The 16,317-nt window shown below is 42.3% G+C and overlaps 1 long non-coding RNA gene across 1 annotated transcript in view; it reads left to right on the top strand.

The window, feature by feature from the left end:
* LOC140710186 (uncharacterized) overlaps positions 1-13,320 on the top strand; it is a 37,976-nt gene extending 24,656 nt beyond the window's left edge. Inside the window, exons 3-4 of the long non-coding RNA XR_012091130.1 lie at positions 8,402-8,555; positions 11,408-13,320. This is a non-coding gene — a long non-coding RNA (uncharacterized lncRNA). The remainder of the gene's footprint in view (positions 1-8,401; positions 8,556-11,407) is intronic.
* Positions 13,321-16,317: the final 2,997 nt, after the last annotated feature.

Genomic DNA, 16,317 nt, shown 5'->3' with positions numbered 1-16,317 from the left:
TAAGGGTTGTTTTGGGTAAACCGTTTAGGTTTTTCTATATATCAGAGTATGTCATCTGCAAACAGGGATAATTTGATTTCCTCATTTCCAATTTTGATACCTTTTATTTCTTTTTGTTGCCTGACTGCTCTGACTAGCACTTCTAGCACTATGTTGACTACAAATGGTGAGGGTAGGTATCTTTGTCCTGTTATAGTTCTTACAGAAAAATCTTTAAGCTTTTATCCATTCAGTAAGATATTAGTTGTGGATTTATCATATATGGCCTTTATTAGGTTGAGGTACTTTCGTTTTATACCTAATTTATTAAGGGTTTTTATAATAAAGAAATGTTGAATTTTAGAAAGAACTTTTTCTGCATCTATTGAGATTATCATAGTATTTTGTCTTTCATTCTATTGAAGTGATAGGTGACATTTGTTGATATGCATATTTTGAATCATCTTTGCATTCCTGGTATAAATCCCACTCGATCATGGGGTATTATGTTTTTGATGTGTTTTTAGATTTGGTTTTCTAGTATTTTACTGAGGATTTTTGCATTTATGTTCACTAGAGGTATTGATCTGTTGTGTCCTTGTCTGGTGTTGGTATCAGGGTTATGCTGGCCTCATAGAATGAGTTAGGAAGAATTCCTTCTGATCTAATATTTTGGAATAGTTTGAGAATAATTGGTATTAATTCTTTAAAAGTTCAGTAGAATTAAGCAATGGAGCAATTGGTCCTGGACTTCTCTCTATTGGAAGGATTTTTATTACTATTTGATTTCGTTGCTTGTTACTGATCTGCTTGTGTTTTCTGTTTCTTCTTGGTTCAATCTTGGTAAGTTGTATGTTTCCAGGAATGTGTTCATTTCCTTCAGATTCTCCAGTTTGTCAGCATATGATTCTTCACAATATTCTGTAATGATCTTTTGTATTTCTATGGTATACATTGTAATGTCTTCTTTTTTGTTTCTGATTTCATTTATTTGGGTTCTCTTTCTTTTCTCTTAGTCTATTAGATTTGTTTATCCAGATAGGTTTGTTAGTTTTGTTTATCTTTTCAAAAAATCAGCTTTTTGTTTCATTGATCATTTGTATTGTTATTGTTTTTCTAGTCTCAGTTTCATTGATTTTTGCCCTTATTTTTTATTTCTTTCTATTAATTTTGGGTTTGGTTTGTTCCTGCTTTTTTAGTTTTTTGAGGTGCATTGTTAGGTTGTTTGGGACCTTTTTAGTTTTTTGACGTACACATTTATTGTTATATACTTGCTTCTTAATACTGCTTTTGCTGTATCCTACAGGTTTTGGTATGTGTATTTGTATTTTCATTTTTTCCAGGAATTTAAAAATTTTACTCTTAATTTGTTTCTTCATCCATTGGTCATTCAGGAGCATGTTGTTAAATTTCCATTTATTTGTATAGTTTCCAAAGTTCCTGTTGGTGTTGATAACTGCTTTTATTCCTCTGTGGTCTGAGAAGATACTTAATATAATTTTGATTTTTTAAAATTTGTTGAGACTGTTTTGTGGCCTAATATATGGTCCATCCTGGAGAATGTTCCATGTTCTGATGAAAATAATGTGTATTCTGTAGCCATTGGATGAAAGGTTCTGTAAATATCTCTTAGGTCCATTAGGTCTGTGGTGCAGTTTAAATCTCATGTTTCTTTGTTGATTTTCTGTCTAGATCATCTGTCCAGGAACAAGAGTTGGGTGTTGCAGTCCCCAGCTATTACTATATTAGGACCTATCTCTTCCTTTAGATCTAATAATATCTGCTTTATTTGTATTTGAGTGCTCCAGTGTTGGGTGCTTATGTATTTACAACTGTTACATTGTCTCACTGAATTGATACCTTTGTTGTTATATAATGTCCTTCTTTATCTCTTTACAGCTTTTAACTTGAAGTCTGTTTTGTCTGATACAAGTATAGCTATTCATGCTAAAATATGGTTGCCATTTGCATGGAATATCTTTTTCCATCCCTCCTCTTTCAGTCTATGTGTGTCTTTAAAGGTACGGTGAGGTTCTTGTAAGCAGCACGTGACTGGGTCTTGTGTTTTTATCCATGCAGCCAGTCTATATGTATGTGTGTGTGTATATATATTTTTTTGAGAAACAGGGCTGTTTATTTCACCTGGGTGCAGGTGGGCTGAGTCTGAAAAGAGTCAGCAAGGGTGGTGGGATTATCATTAGTTCTTATAGGTTTTGGGATAAGTGGTGGAGTTATGAGCAATGTTTTGTAGGCAGGGGGTGGATCTCACAAAGTACATTCTCAAGGGTGGGGAGAATTACAAAGAACCTTCTTAAGGGTGGGGGAGATTACAACGTACATTTATCAGTTAGGGTGGGGCAGAAACAAATCACAATGGTGGAATGTCATCAGTTACAGTTATTTTCACTTCTTTTGTGGATCTTCAGTTGCCTCAGGCCATCTGGATATATACGTGCAATTCACAGGGGATATGATGGCTTAGCTTGGGCTCAGAGGCCTGACATTCCTGTCTTCTTATGTTAATAAGAAAAGCAAAACAAAATAGTGAAGTGTTGGAGCAGCGAAAAATATTGGGGGTGGTATGGAGAGATAACGCGCGATGCTTCTCAGGGCTGCTTCAAGTGGGATTAGGGGCGATGTGAGACCCTAGAGTGGGAGAGATGAAGCTGAAGGAAGATTTTATGGTAAGGGATGATATTGTGGGGTTGTTAGAAGGAGCATTTGTCATATAGAATTATTGGTGAGGGCCTGGATGCAGTTTTGTATGAATTGAGAAACTAAACAAAAGACACAAGGTCTGAATAAAAGAAGGAGAAAAATAGGCATTAAAGGACTAAGAATTGGGAGTACCCAGGATGTCCAATTAGAGAGTGTCCAAGGGGGTTCAATGTTATTGTTTGCTTGATTGGTGAGTTTTTGGGCTCTATCCTTGAGTTTTTATACCAGGCCAGATTGATTTAGGTAAAAACAACACTCTTCATTTAAAAATATACAGAGTCCCATTTTTTTTTTTTTAGCAGTGAGTAAGTCAGGGCCTCAGCGATTTTGGAGGAAAGAGAAATGCAAAGCCAACAATTGTTTGTTGAAGAAGGATTCGAAATGGCTAGGAGAGAGTAAGTTTGATAGTGTAGTGGAGAAAGCTGGGGAGAGGTAGAGGGTGGCATAAGAATGGGAACCAGAATAAGAGTGAGTATAAAAGTAAAGAATAGGACTTCATCAGGGTGAAAGTATTGGAGTGCACTTTGTCACTGAAGATCTTCTATCCACTTAAAGAGAGATTTAAGGGTGGCAGTTTGAGGGAAAACCAGGTACCACTGAATACCAAGAGCCTGAGAAACTGCTTGGGTGATTTGACTAGTAAAGGCCAGTCCATTATCAGACTGCATAGAGGTGGGAAGGCCAAACTGAGGAATTATGTCTGACCGAAGGGAAGAAATGACTGCGGTGGCCTTCTCAGACCCTGTGGGAAAGGCTGCTACCCATCCAGTGAAAGTGTCTACCCAGACCAGAGGTATTTGTTTCCTGACTCGAGGCATGTGAGTAAAGTCAATTTTCCAGTCCTGGGCGGGGGCAAATCTCCAAGCTTGATGTGTAGGGAAGGAAGGGGGCCTGAACAATCCCTGAGGAGTAGTAAAATAGCAGATGGAACACTGACAATTGATTTCCTTGAGGACGGATTTCTATGATGGAAAGGAAATGAGAGATTCTAAGAGTCAGGCTAGCAGCTTGTAACCTACATGGAAGACGCTATGAAATGGCAACATAGAATGGGCCTGTGAGGCTGGAAGGAGATATTTTCCTTGGTCCAAGAACCATTTGCCTTGTGTGGGAAGAGATTGATAGGTAGAAGTTTCAGTGGGGGAGTAGGTGGGAGTGACCGGATGAGAAGGAGAAAAACTGCCATGAGGGATAGAAGATGGATGCTAGCTGGTTTTTAGCTATCATATCAGCATGAGCATTGCCCTGAGTGATGGGATCCAATGCCTTTTGATGGCACTTGCAGTGAATGACTCCATCTTCCTTTGGAAGTAAAGCGCCTTAAGAAGAGTTTTTATTAAAGAGGCATTAATGATGGAGGACCTTGAGTAGTGAGGAAACCTCTTTCTGTCCATATAACAGCATGGTGATGCAGGATATGGAAGGCATATTTAGAGTCAGTATAAATATTGATGCCTAATTCCTTTGCAAGAGTGAGGGCTTGAGTTAAGGCAATGAATTTGGCTTGCTGAGAGGTAGTGGAGGGGGGGCAGAGTGGTAGCCTCAATGATAGATGTGGAAGATGCTATAGCATAGCCTGCCTTTGCTGGTGAGTGGCAATTAGGCCTGGTGGAACTGCCATCAATTAACCAAGTGCGATCAGAGTGAGGAACATGAAAGAAGGACATACGGGGAAATGGAGTGAATGTCAGGTGGATCAGAGAGATACAGTCATGGGGTTGGGGACCAGCCTAAAACAGTAAGGTCAAGTTGTTTGGACAGAAAGGCTACAGGGCACAGTCCTGGCTCTTGTGTAAGAAATTTGACTGCACAGTCCTGTACTTTGGCTGTGTATAATGAAAAGGGTTGGGTTGAGTTAGGGAGAACCAGCATGGGGGCAACTTCTAGGGCTGTTTTTAAGGAATGAAAAGAGGAGTGGTGAAAGGATTTAGGATCTATGGGGTCAGCTATGTTTGCTTTTGTGAGTTGACATAATGATTTAGTCAGGATGGTAAAACTAGTTATCCAAAGGTGGAAGTACCTAACCATGCCTAGGAAGGAAAGAAGTTGTTTTGTAGAAGGGCTTGGGGTTTGGGAGATTAGCCAGCCATGATCAGCAGGGAGAGCACGTGCATTTTCATAAAGAATTATGCCATGACAGGTAACAGATGACGAAGAAATCTGGGCTTGACTGAAGTAATGGGGGCTGTCCACAAAGCCTTGTGGCAGTATGGCCCAGGTAACTTGCTGAGCCTGTTGGGTGTCAGGGTCAGTCCAAGTGAAAGTGAAGAGAGACTGGGATGAAATGTGCAGAGGAATAGTAAAGAAAGCATGTTTGAGATCCAGAACAGAATAATGGGTATGGAGGGGTTGTGGAGGGAGGTATTGAGGATAGAAGAGTATATGGGTTTGGCACCATGGAGTGGATAGGCAAGACAATTTGGTTGATAAGGTGTGGATCCTGAACTAACTTGTAAGTCTTGTCTGGTTTTTGGACAGGTGAAATGGGGGAATTGTAAGGAGTGTTTATAGGCTTTAAAAGGCCATGCTGTAACAGGCGAGTGATAACAGCCTTTAATCATTTTAAAGTGTGCTGTGGGATGGGATATTGGCATTGAGTGGGGTAAGGGTGATTGGGTTTAATGGGATAGTAATGGGTGTGTGATTGGTTGCCAGGGAGGGAGTAGAGGTATCCCATACTTGTGGATCAAGGTGGGGAGATAACAAGGGAAGGATGCGAAGGAGGCTTTGAACTGGGGAAAAAGGCAGCAACGAGGTGTGGCTGTAGCCTAGGAATAGTCAAGGAAGCAGATAATTTAGTTGAAATGTTTCCACCTAATAAGGGAGCTGGGCAGGTGGGGATAACTAAAAAGGAGTGCATAAAAGAATGTTGTCTAAGCTGGCATCAGAGTTGGGGAGTTTTCAGAGGTTTAGAAGCCTGGCCGTCAATACCCACAACAGTTATGGAGGCAAGGGAAACAGGCCCTTCTAAAGAAGGTAATGTGGAGTTGGTAGCCTCCATATTCATTAAGAAGGGGACAGCCTTACCCTCCACTGTAAGAGTTACCTGAAGCTCGGCATCTGTGGCAGTCCAGGGGGCTTCCGAGGTGATTCAGCAGTGTCAGTCTTCAGCCACTAAGCTGAGAAGATCTGGGAAGGAGTTAGAGTCTTGGGCCAGTTGGACAGTCCAATTTCCAGTGGAGTCGCACACAGATGGGACAGAGCTTAGGAGAAATCCCAGGCTGTGGGCATTCCTTGGTCCAGTGGCCAGATTTCCAGCACTTAAAGCAAGATCCTGGGAGAGGAAGTCCTGAAGGAATGCCTGACCTCTGTGGCTTAGGCATTTTGAAGTTTTTGTGTATGGAGATATGACTGGGGTTTCTCTCACAGCAGAGGCAAGTAATTGCAACTCTTCCCTATTATTGTACACCTTCAAGTCATGGTTAATTAAGTCCTGCTGTGTGGTTTGAGGGCTGGAATCTAATTTTTGGAGCTTTTTCTAATGTGGGGAGCAGATTGGGTAATAAAATGCATAGAGAATAAGACGGCCTTCTGGCCCCTCTGGGTCTAGAGCGGTAAAGCATCTAAAGGTTGTTGCCAAATGGGCCAGGAACTGGTCTGGGTTTTTATATTTGGTGAAAAAGAGCCTGAATGCCACCTGATTTGGGAGAGGTCGGATAAAGAAAAAAGGAACATTAACTTTGACTATGCCTTTAGCTCCAGTCACCTCTTTAAGAAGAAATTGTTGGGCAGGTGGGGGAGGGCTAGTCACGGAACAAAACTGTAAGCCAGACCAGGTGTGAGGAGGGGAGGTGATAGAAAGATTATAGGGTGGGGGAGTAGAAGCTGAGGAAGAATTGGGACCTGGGTTGGCCTGGCAAGAAGCAGACTGGGGAGAAGGGGAGAGGTCAGATGAGTCCATAGAAAAGAAGGATTCAAAGGACTCAGAGCTTAGGGTGGAGACTGAAGAAACAGACAGGAGAGAAAGAAGAAAGATTTGGGATGAGTTGCATTGGGAGCAGAGACTAGGGAGGGACCAATGTGTAAAAGAATGCCTGGACATTAGGCACCTCACACCATTTGCCCAGTTTTCAACAAAAATTATCTAGATTTAATAGGATGGAGAAATCAAAAGTGCCATTTTCTGGCCATTTAGAACCATTGTCGAGTTTGTATTGGGGCCAAGCAGTGTTGCAGAAGAAAATAAGACGCTTAGATTTTAGGTCAGGTGAGAGTTGAAGAAGTTTTAAGCTCTTGAGAACACAGACTAAGGGAGAAGAGGGAGGAATGGAGGGTGGAAGGTTGCCCATAGTGAAGGAGGCGAGTTTAAAGAGAAGGGTAGAGACACAGAGAAGGGGGTGGGGAGCAGCCCTGGGCCACAATGTGGGTGAGCAGCCAAAGCAGGCATCCCCACAATTGACTTGCCACCAAAGGAATGTGGGTGAATGACCAAGGCAGGTGTCCCTGCGGTGGTCAGACACCAATGGAACATGGGTGAATAATCAGGCAGGCATCCCTGCAATGATTAAACACCAAGGGAAGGCTGCCATCCCGTCTGTGATGGGCACTGGAGTTTTGGGTCCACAGATAAAATGTGTCTCCTTCATCTCTACCAGAAAATGAAAAGAACTGAAATTAAGAGAAGGGAGAGATTGAAGGGTGGTGCCAAGATTGAAACGAGAAAGAGATTGAGAGATAATGGGAGAGGTTGGAGAAGAGAGTAAAAAAAGGCCACTTACCCGATTTAAAATCGGTCAGATGTTCCCTGGGCTGGTTGGTCTGAGGACCCGAGGTCGTAGGTGGATCTCTTCATGGAATGATGGTGAGGACAGGGGCCTGGTCTCCTGAAGGAGTCCCTGTGACCTATGTCTTTGGCACCGAATATCTCACACATCCATGTGCAGAGACCACCAAGCAGGATTTGTGTGAGCAACAAGGCTGTTTATTTCACGTGGGTGCAGGTGGGCTGAGTCCGAAAATAGTCAGCCCAGTCTATATCTTTTAAATGGGAAAATTCAATCCATTTACATGCAACGTTATTCTTAATAGGTGAGTATTTACTCCTAGCGTTCTATGGTTTTCTGCTTGTTTTGTATATCCTTTGTTCCTTCTTTTCTTACTGTTTACTTTTGTGGTTGGGAGGTTTTCTGTAGGGTTAAGATTTGAGTCTTAATCTCTTTCTCCCTGTGTATTAACTTTACCAGTGAATTTTATAGTTTCACATATTTTTATGATGGTGGTTATCATCTTCTCTGTTGGGAACAGGCCCCCCAAAAACCTGGCCATAAACTGGCCCCCAATCTGGCCATAAACAAAATCTCTGCAGCACTGTGATGTGTTCATGATGGTCATAATTCCCACGCTGGAAGTTTGTGGGTTTACTGGAATGAGGGCAAGGAACACCTGGCCCGCCCAGGGCAGAAAACCCCTGAAAGGCATTCTTAAACCACAAACAATAGCATGAGCTATCTGTGCCTTAAGGCCATGCTCCTGCTGCAGATAATTAGCCCAACCCATCCCTTTATTTCGGCCCATCTCTTCGTTTCCCATAAGGGATACTTCTGGTTAATCTAATATCTATAGAAACAATGCTAATGACTGGCTTGCAGTTAATAAATACATGGGTAAATCTCTGTTGGAGGTTCTCAGCTCTGAAGGCTGTGAGATCCCTGATTTCCCACTTCACACCTCTGTATTTCTGTGTGTGTGTCTTTAAGTCCTCTAGTGCTGCTGGGTTAGGGTCTCCCTGACCAAGCTGGTCTTGGCAAGTGGTGTCCATCGTGAGGCCTCAAATCTAGGTCAAAGGGTCACCAGAGTGATGGTTGGAGAATGTGGAACTAGCTGGAGGACACCAGAGTACTCTTAAAGCAATCCCCATGGTGAGTAAGAAGGAAAGCTCAGAAGTGTAGGGTAACAATGGGTCAAGTATGGGTTCTGGTTCCTTCCACCTTGGAACTTTTTCACACTGATGATGGGGAGGAAGCAGAGTATGACAAAGTAACAGAAGAGATTACAGAGCAGGTTTATTTGCCAGCTAAAGTTAAAGCGGCAAAGGAGGGAGAGGTTCATCCCTACCCTTCTGCACCCCCTCATTGTTATTTTGAAGAAAAAGAGTGGCCTGACCCTCCAAATCTTTCTTTTCCAGAGGACACTCGGTGAAAAGTAGTTGCCCCAGTGACTGTTGGAGCAGCACCTCGAGCGATTGCTCTTAGTTCTATTCAGGCAGGAATTCAGCAAGCTTGACGAGAGAGTGACTTGGAGGCTTGGCGGTTCCCTGTGAGAATACACCCCTCAGATCAACAGGGAAATAGTATAGCTACATTTGAACCTTTTCCTTTTAAATTTCTCAAAGAATTTAAACAAGTTATTAATCATTATGGACCAGTTTCTCCTTTTGTAATGGGACTGTTAAAGAATGTTGCTGTTTCCAGTCAGATGATTCCTACTGACTGGGTCGCTCTTACTTGAGCTTGTCTAACTCCTGCTCAGTTCTTACAGTTTAAAACTTGGTGGGCAGATGAAGCTTCCATTCAGGCTGCTTGCAATGCCCAGGCCCAACCTCAAATTAATATAACTGCAGACCAACTTTTGGGGGTTGGTGGCTGGGCTGGTTTAGATGCACAAGTGGTCATGCAGGATGATGCTATAGAACAGCTTACAGGAGTGTGCATTAGAGCTTGGGAAAAAATCACTTCAGGTGGGGAACAATACCCTTCCTTTAGTGCTATAAAACAGGGACCAAAAGAACCATATGTGGATTTTATAGCTCTATTACAGGAGTCTCTTAAAAAGGTGATTGCAGGCTGCTCAGGATACAGTGTTGCAATTATTAGCTTTTGACAATGCTAATCCCGATTGCCAGGCTGCTCTGTGACTTATCAGAGGGAAAGCACATTTAAGTTGATTATATGAAGGCCTGTGATGGCATCGGAGGTAATCTGCATCAGGCTACTCTGCTAGCACAGGCAACGGCAGGACTGAGAGTGGATAAAGGAAATACTCCATTTCCTGGAGTTTGTTTTAACTGTGGGAAGCATGGTCATACTAAAAAAGAATGTAGAAAAAATCAGTGAGTCAGGCTGCCAGATAGGGGAAAAAAGAAAACTGCTGAGCCTGAAATATGTCCAAAATGTAAAAAAGGAAAACATTGGGCTACTCAGTGTCAATCTAAATTTGATAAAGATGGAAACCTGATTTCAGGAAACACCATGAGGGGCCCGTCCTGGGCCCCATTCCAAACTGGGGCATTTCCAGCTCAGGCCATTCCCTCACCCCTGTACCATGTCTGTCCCCTGCCACAGCTGGTAGTGCCACAGTAGATTTATGCTGCACAAAAGTTGTGAGTCCTGGGGAACTCCCACAAAAGTTCCCAACAAGAGTCTGTGGACCCTTGCCAGCGGGGATGATAGGATTAGTTCTAGGCAGGTCTAGTTTAAATTTAAAAGGGGTACAAATACATACAAGACTCATTGATTCAGATTACAATGGGGAAATTTAAATTGTTATATCTACTTCTGTTCCCTGGAAAGCAGAGCCCAGAGAGCGCATAGCACAGCTCCTGATTTTGCCGTATGTGGGAATGGGAAAAAGTGAAATTAAATGAACAGGAGGATTTGGAAGCACAAACAAACAAGGCAAAGCAGCTTATTGGGTAAATCAAATTACTGATAAACATCCTTCCTACCTGTGAAATAACTATTCAGGGAAAGAAATTTAAAGGTTTGGTTGATACAGGAGCGGACATTTCAATCATTTCTCTACAGCACTGGCTGTCCACATGGCCAATTCAACCCACTCAATTCAACATAGTTGGAGTTGGTAAAGCCCCTGAAGTATATCAAAGTAGCTATATTTTGCATTGTGAAGGGCCCGATGGACAACCTGGGACTGTTCAACCAATTATAGCTTCTGTACCCATACATTTATGGGGGAGAGGTTTATTACAACAATGGGGAGCACAAGTTCTAATTCCAGAAAAATTATATAGCCCTCAAAGTCAACCTATGATGCATATAATGGGGTGTGTTCCTGGTATTGGACTAGGAAAGAATTTGCACTGTTTGAAAGAACTGCTTCTAGCAGAAAGACAAAGTTCTCACCAAGGTTTAGGATATCATTTTTGATGGCGGCCATTGTTACACCTCCAGAATCTGTCCTTTTAAAAAGGTTAACAGATAAACCAATTTGGATAGAACAATGGCCACTAAGTAAAGAGAAACTGGAGGCTTTAGAGAAATTAGTTCAGTTAGAAAATGGGCACATAGCTCCAACATTTTCCCCTTGAAATTATCTAGTTTTTGTAATTAAGAAAAAATCAGGTAAATGGAAAATGTTAACTGACTTAAGAGCCATCAATTCAGTTATACATCCTATGGGAGCATTACAGCCAGGATTGCCTTCTCCTGCTATAATTCCAAAGAACTGGCCTTTAATAGTCATAGATTTGAAAGACTGTTTCTTTATTATCGCTTTAGCTGAGCAAGACTGTGAATGGTTTGCATTTACAATTCCTGCAGTAAACAACCTGCAGCCTGCTAAGCATTTTCATTGTTTTACGGATGGGTCTAGTAATGGTAAAGCTTCTTATTCTGGATCAAAAGGTAAAGTTTTCCAGACGCCCTATACTTCAGCTCAAAAAGCGGAGGTTGTAGCTGTAATTGACGTATTGACTGGTTTTGATATGCCTATTAATGTGATTTCTGATTCTTCATATGTGGTTCATTCCACACAGTTAATTGAAAATGCTCAGTTACTATTTCATACAGATGAACAACTGATGAAAAAAACAAAAAAGGGGAGAAGCAGGGATTATGGGACAGCAGATACACAATTGAATCTAGCATTATGAACTTTAAATTTTTTGAGCCTGCCCAAATGCCAGATGTTATCAGCAGCTGAACAGCATCTACAGAAACCGGCTGCAAAGACAGAAGCAGAACAACTGGTTTGGTGGAGAGATCTGATAACAAAAAGTTGGGAAATAGGTAAAATAATAACTTGGGGTAGAGGTTATGCTTGTGTTTCTCCAGGCCAAAATCAACAGCCAATGTGGATACCATCAAGACACCTGTAACCTTATCATGAGCCAGATGACGAGGAAGAATCTGTGAGGATCCCGAGGATCCCCTGGTTGCAGCTATGTTGAGGCTGATGCTGAGGAGGACCCCAACTGTCACGAGCAACACCTGTTGAACACAGCCACCCACCTGGGGACAAATCATGACACTGTCACAGATGGTGGAAGAAAACCTGAGGAAAGCAGGACAACCAGTCACAATGAGTAATTTAATGGTAGCTATGATAGCGGTGATCACCATTGCCGTGAGTATTCCTTCCGCAAGGGCTGACACAGAGAACAATTATACTTGTTGGGCATATTTATCAACCTTGGCTGGCAATAATGCCTGGATGTAATCACCCTATGACACAGTTACACATGCTTTCTGATCTCAGTATTTACCATAATAAATCTGCTCCTATAATTGAGGCATACCACCCTCAAAAACATATTTGTAAACAAAATAGAACCTGGCCAGAAATAATGAGCATACTTGTTTAGTAAGATTGCATTGCAGAACAGGCAGAGGTGCTACGCAACAATTCCTATGGAATCGTTATTGATTGGTCCCCTAAGGGGATGTTTAGCTTAAATTGCACCTCTCAGTCTGCGTGCCATGGCCACACTAGTTCAGATGATCTGAAGAAAATGGTCAGATGGTAGAAATGATAAGAAGTATGGCAAAAGTTCCTATTATCTGGAACCATGGCGGTATAGTGGTACCTCAACTTCAAATGATATGGCCCGCTCTAGGAGCTAAACATAAGGCTTTGTGGAAATTATTAATAGCTCTTAATAATACCAAAATTTGGGAAAAAATAGAAAAGCATCTAGAAAGACACTCTATAAACTTGTCTTTGGATATTTCAAAATTAAAAGAACAAATATTTAAAGCATCCCAGGCACACCTGGCCTTAACGCCGGGAACTGGAGTGTTGAAGGAACTGCAGACAAATTAGCAGTTAGTAACCCATTACAATGGATAAAACACTTGGAAGCTCTGTGATTTCAATGATGATTGTGCTTTTAATCTGTGTTGTTAGTCTTTGTATAGTCTGCAGATGTGGATCTGACTCCTGTGAGAAGTAGCTCACCATGACAAAGTTGCCTTTGCTGTTATTGATTTGCAAATCAAAGAAGGGGCACATGTTGGGAACAGGTCCCCCAAAATCTGGCCATAAACTGGCCCCAAACTGGCCATAAACAAAATCTCTGCAGCACTGTGACATGCTCATGATGGCCATAATGCCCACGCTGGAAGTTTGTGGGTTTACTGGAATGAGGGCAAGGAACACCTGGCCCGCCCAGGGCAGAAAACCCCTGAAAGGCATTCTTAAACCACAAACAATAGCATGAGTGATCTGTGTCTTAAGACCATGCTCCTGCTGCAGATAACTAGCCCAACCCATCCCTTTATTTTGGCCCATCCTTTCATTTCCCATAAGGGATATTTTTAGTTAATCTAATATCTATAGAAACAATGCTAATGACTGGCTTGCAGTTAATAAATACATGGGTAAATCTCTGTTGGAGGTTCTCAGCTCTGAAGGCTGTGAGACCCCTGATTTCCCACCTCACACCTCTGTATTTCTGTGTGTGTGTCTTTAATTCCTCTAGTGCTGCTGGGTTAGGGTCTCCTCGACCAAGCTGGTCTTGGCACTTATCACTTCTGAATATAGGCCTCCCTGAAGTTTTTTTTTTTTTTTTTTTTTTTTTTTTTTTACAAGGTCTTGCTCTTTCATCCAGGCTGGTGTGCTGTAGTGTATTCATGGCTTGCTGCAGTCTGGATCTCCCAGGCTCAAGCAATCCTCCCATCTCAGCCTCCTGAATAGCTAGGATCACAGGCATGTGCCACCATGTCTGGTTACTTTAATTTTTTTTCCCCTTAGAGACAAAGTCTCACTATGTTGCCCAGTCTGGTCTCACATTCCTGCACTCATCATCTTCCTGCCTTGGCCTCCCAAAGTGCTAGGATTACAAGCATGAGCCACCGTGCCCAGCCTTTATTTCTTACAGATAGCATTGCTGGGTACAGTATTCTTGATAGGCATACACAGTGTTTTTCTTACTCTAGTTTGAATATACCATCCATTCTCTCTTAGCTTTCAAGTTTGTTATTGATAAATCTACTGCTAGTCTACTGAGGATTCTCTCATAGGTTACTTGATACTTTTCTCTTGCTGCTTTTAAAATTGTTACATTGTCTTTGATTTTTGACAATTTGACTATAATGTGCTTTAGAGAGGACCTGTTTGGGTCGAATCTATTATTTTATTAAATATGCTTTTCTAATATTTTACCACCCTTTATCCTTCTGGAAAATCCACAATATCAATGTTTTTTCATTTGGGCCAGGTGCAGTGGCTCAGGCCTGTAATCCTAGCACTTTGGGAGGCCAAGGCAGGCTGATCACCTGAGGTCAGGATTTCGAGGCCAGCCTGGCCAACATGGTGAAACCCCGTCTCTACTAAAAAATGCAAAAATTAGCTGGGTGTGGTGGTGGGCGTCTATAATCCCAGCTACTCAGGAGGCTGAGGCAGAAGAATCGCTTGAATTCAGGAGGCAGAGGTTGCAGTGAGCCAGGATCATGCCACTGCACTCCAGCCCGGGCAACAAAGAGTAAAACTCTGTCTCAGACCAAAAAAAAAAAAACACAAAAAACAAAAACAGTGTTCACTTAGTGGTGTCCATAAATCCTGCAGTCTGCCTGCTTTCTCCTTCCTTCCTTCTTTCCTTCCTTGCTATTTCTGCTTTTGTTTGTTGTTGTTGTTGTTTTTCAGAGTTTCGCTCTTGTTGCCCAGGCTGGAGTGCAGTGGTGCATCTCAGCTCACTGCAGCCTCCACTCCCTGGGTTCAAGTGATTCTTCCACCTCAGCCTTCCGAGTAGTTGGGATTATAGGTGCACACCAGTATGCCCAGGTAATTTTTGTATTTTTAGTAGAGATAGTGTTTCACCATGTTAGCCAGGCTGGTCTTGAACTCCTGACCTTAGGTGATCTACACACCTTAGCCTCCCAAAGTGCTGGGATTACAAGCATGAGCCACCGTGCCTGACTCTTTCCTTCCTTCCTTCCTTCCTTCCTTCCTTCCTTCCTTCCTTCCTTCCTTCCTTCCTTCCTTTCCTTCCCTCCCTCCCTCCCTCCCTCCCTCCCTCCCTCCCTCCCTCCCTTCCTTCCTTCCTTCCTTCCTTCCTTCCTTCCTTCCTTCCTTCCTTCCTTCCTTCCATCCTTCCTGTCTTATTTCAAAAGACATGTCTTCCAGTTCAGAAATTATTTTATATACTTGGTCTAGTGTGTGGCTAAATTTTTATTTAATTCATTAAATTCTTCAGTTTTGAGATTTCTGCTTTTTTTAATATTATTTTTTTTGTTGTTGAATTTCTCATTCAAATTATGAAATGTTTTTCCGATTTTGTTGAATTGTCTGTTTGTGTTCTTTTGTATCTCACTGAATTTTTTTTCTTGTCATTGTTTTTGAGACAGGGCCTTACCCTCTTGCCCAGGCTGGAGTGCGGTGGTGTGATCGTAGCCCACTACAACCTCAAACTCTTGGGCTCAAGCAATCCTCCTGCCTCAGCCTCCAGAGTAGCTGGGAATATAGCCGTGTGTCACCATCCCCAGCTAATTATTTATTTTTTTTGTAGAGATGTGGTCTTCCTGTGTTGCCCAGGTTGATCTCGAATCCCTGGCCTTAAGTTATCCTTCCATCCTGGCTTCTCAAAGTACTGGGATTAGAGGCATGAACTACTTATTAAGTTTCTTTAAGATTATTATTTTTAATTGTTTTTCTTTCTGGCATTTCCTATATTTCCTATGATTACTGTTACTGGAGAATTATTGTTTTCTGTTAGAGGTGACATGTTTCTTTTTCAGGGTTGATGTATTTCTACATTGATTTCTACATGTCTGGTGGAAAAGTCATCTTTTCTATGTTTATGGAATACATTTTCAAGGGAAAAGTTTACTTGTATGAATGAGTCTTGGGATGTCACTACAGTGGGGTGCATTGGTCTTGGTTCTAGGTGGATGCAGTGGTGCAGTCTTCATGTAGTTTCTTCAGCTATAATCCACAGTAGTGGAATCTGCAAGTTTCCCAGTAGCCTAAGCTGAGAGAATCTGTGGTGATGATGGTGTGGCTTTGCCAGAGGTGGGCTCACCTGGCTGTTTCTGTTTCTCAGGTTGGAAGCATGTGTGTTTACACAGTGGGTCAGCCAACATGGGGTCTGGCTCTCTGGAGCTGGAGCCTTCAGCCATCTGTGTACTTGAAGGGTGTAGTGGCTACTGGCCCCCAGAGAAGGGCACACTGCAGAAGTGGCTATGGTCTCAATATTGCACCATGCCACAGCAGCTTGGCTTACAGGGAGTGGGTGGAGTGTGGGGAGTGTACACTTTTTGCTCCTAATCCAGGGCAAGGCAGCTAAGTCAATTCCTGGTAGATCTCTAAACTGGGCTCAGGACTTGTGAGGACTGTGAGATTCTCCTATAGTACAGACTGTAGGTATTTGTGGTGGCCATGTATCTAGTGAGAATCTTCTGCTTACCTATTCCTTGCAGTGGGAAATCCTTCCCATCTCTGGGCTGATCT

The sequence above is a fragment of the Chlorocebus sabaeus genome, chromosome 25, assembly GCF_047675955.1.
Source record: "Chlorocebus sabaeus isolate Y175 chromosome 25, mChlSab1.0.hap1, whole genome shotgun sequence".
Lineage (NCBI taxonomy): Eukaryota > Metazoa > Chordata > Mammalia > Primates > Cercopithecidae > Chlorocebus > Chlorocebus sabaeus.
This window is presented reverse-complemented; position numbering and strand designations above follow the sequence as displayed.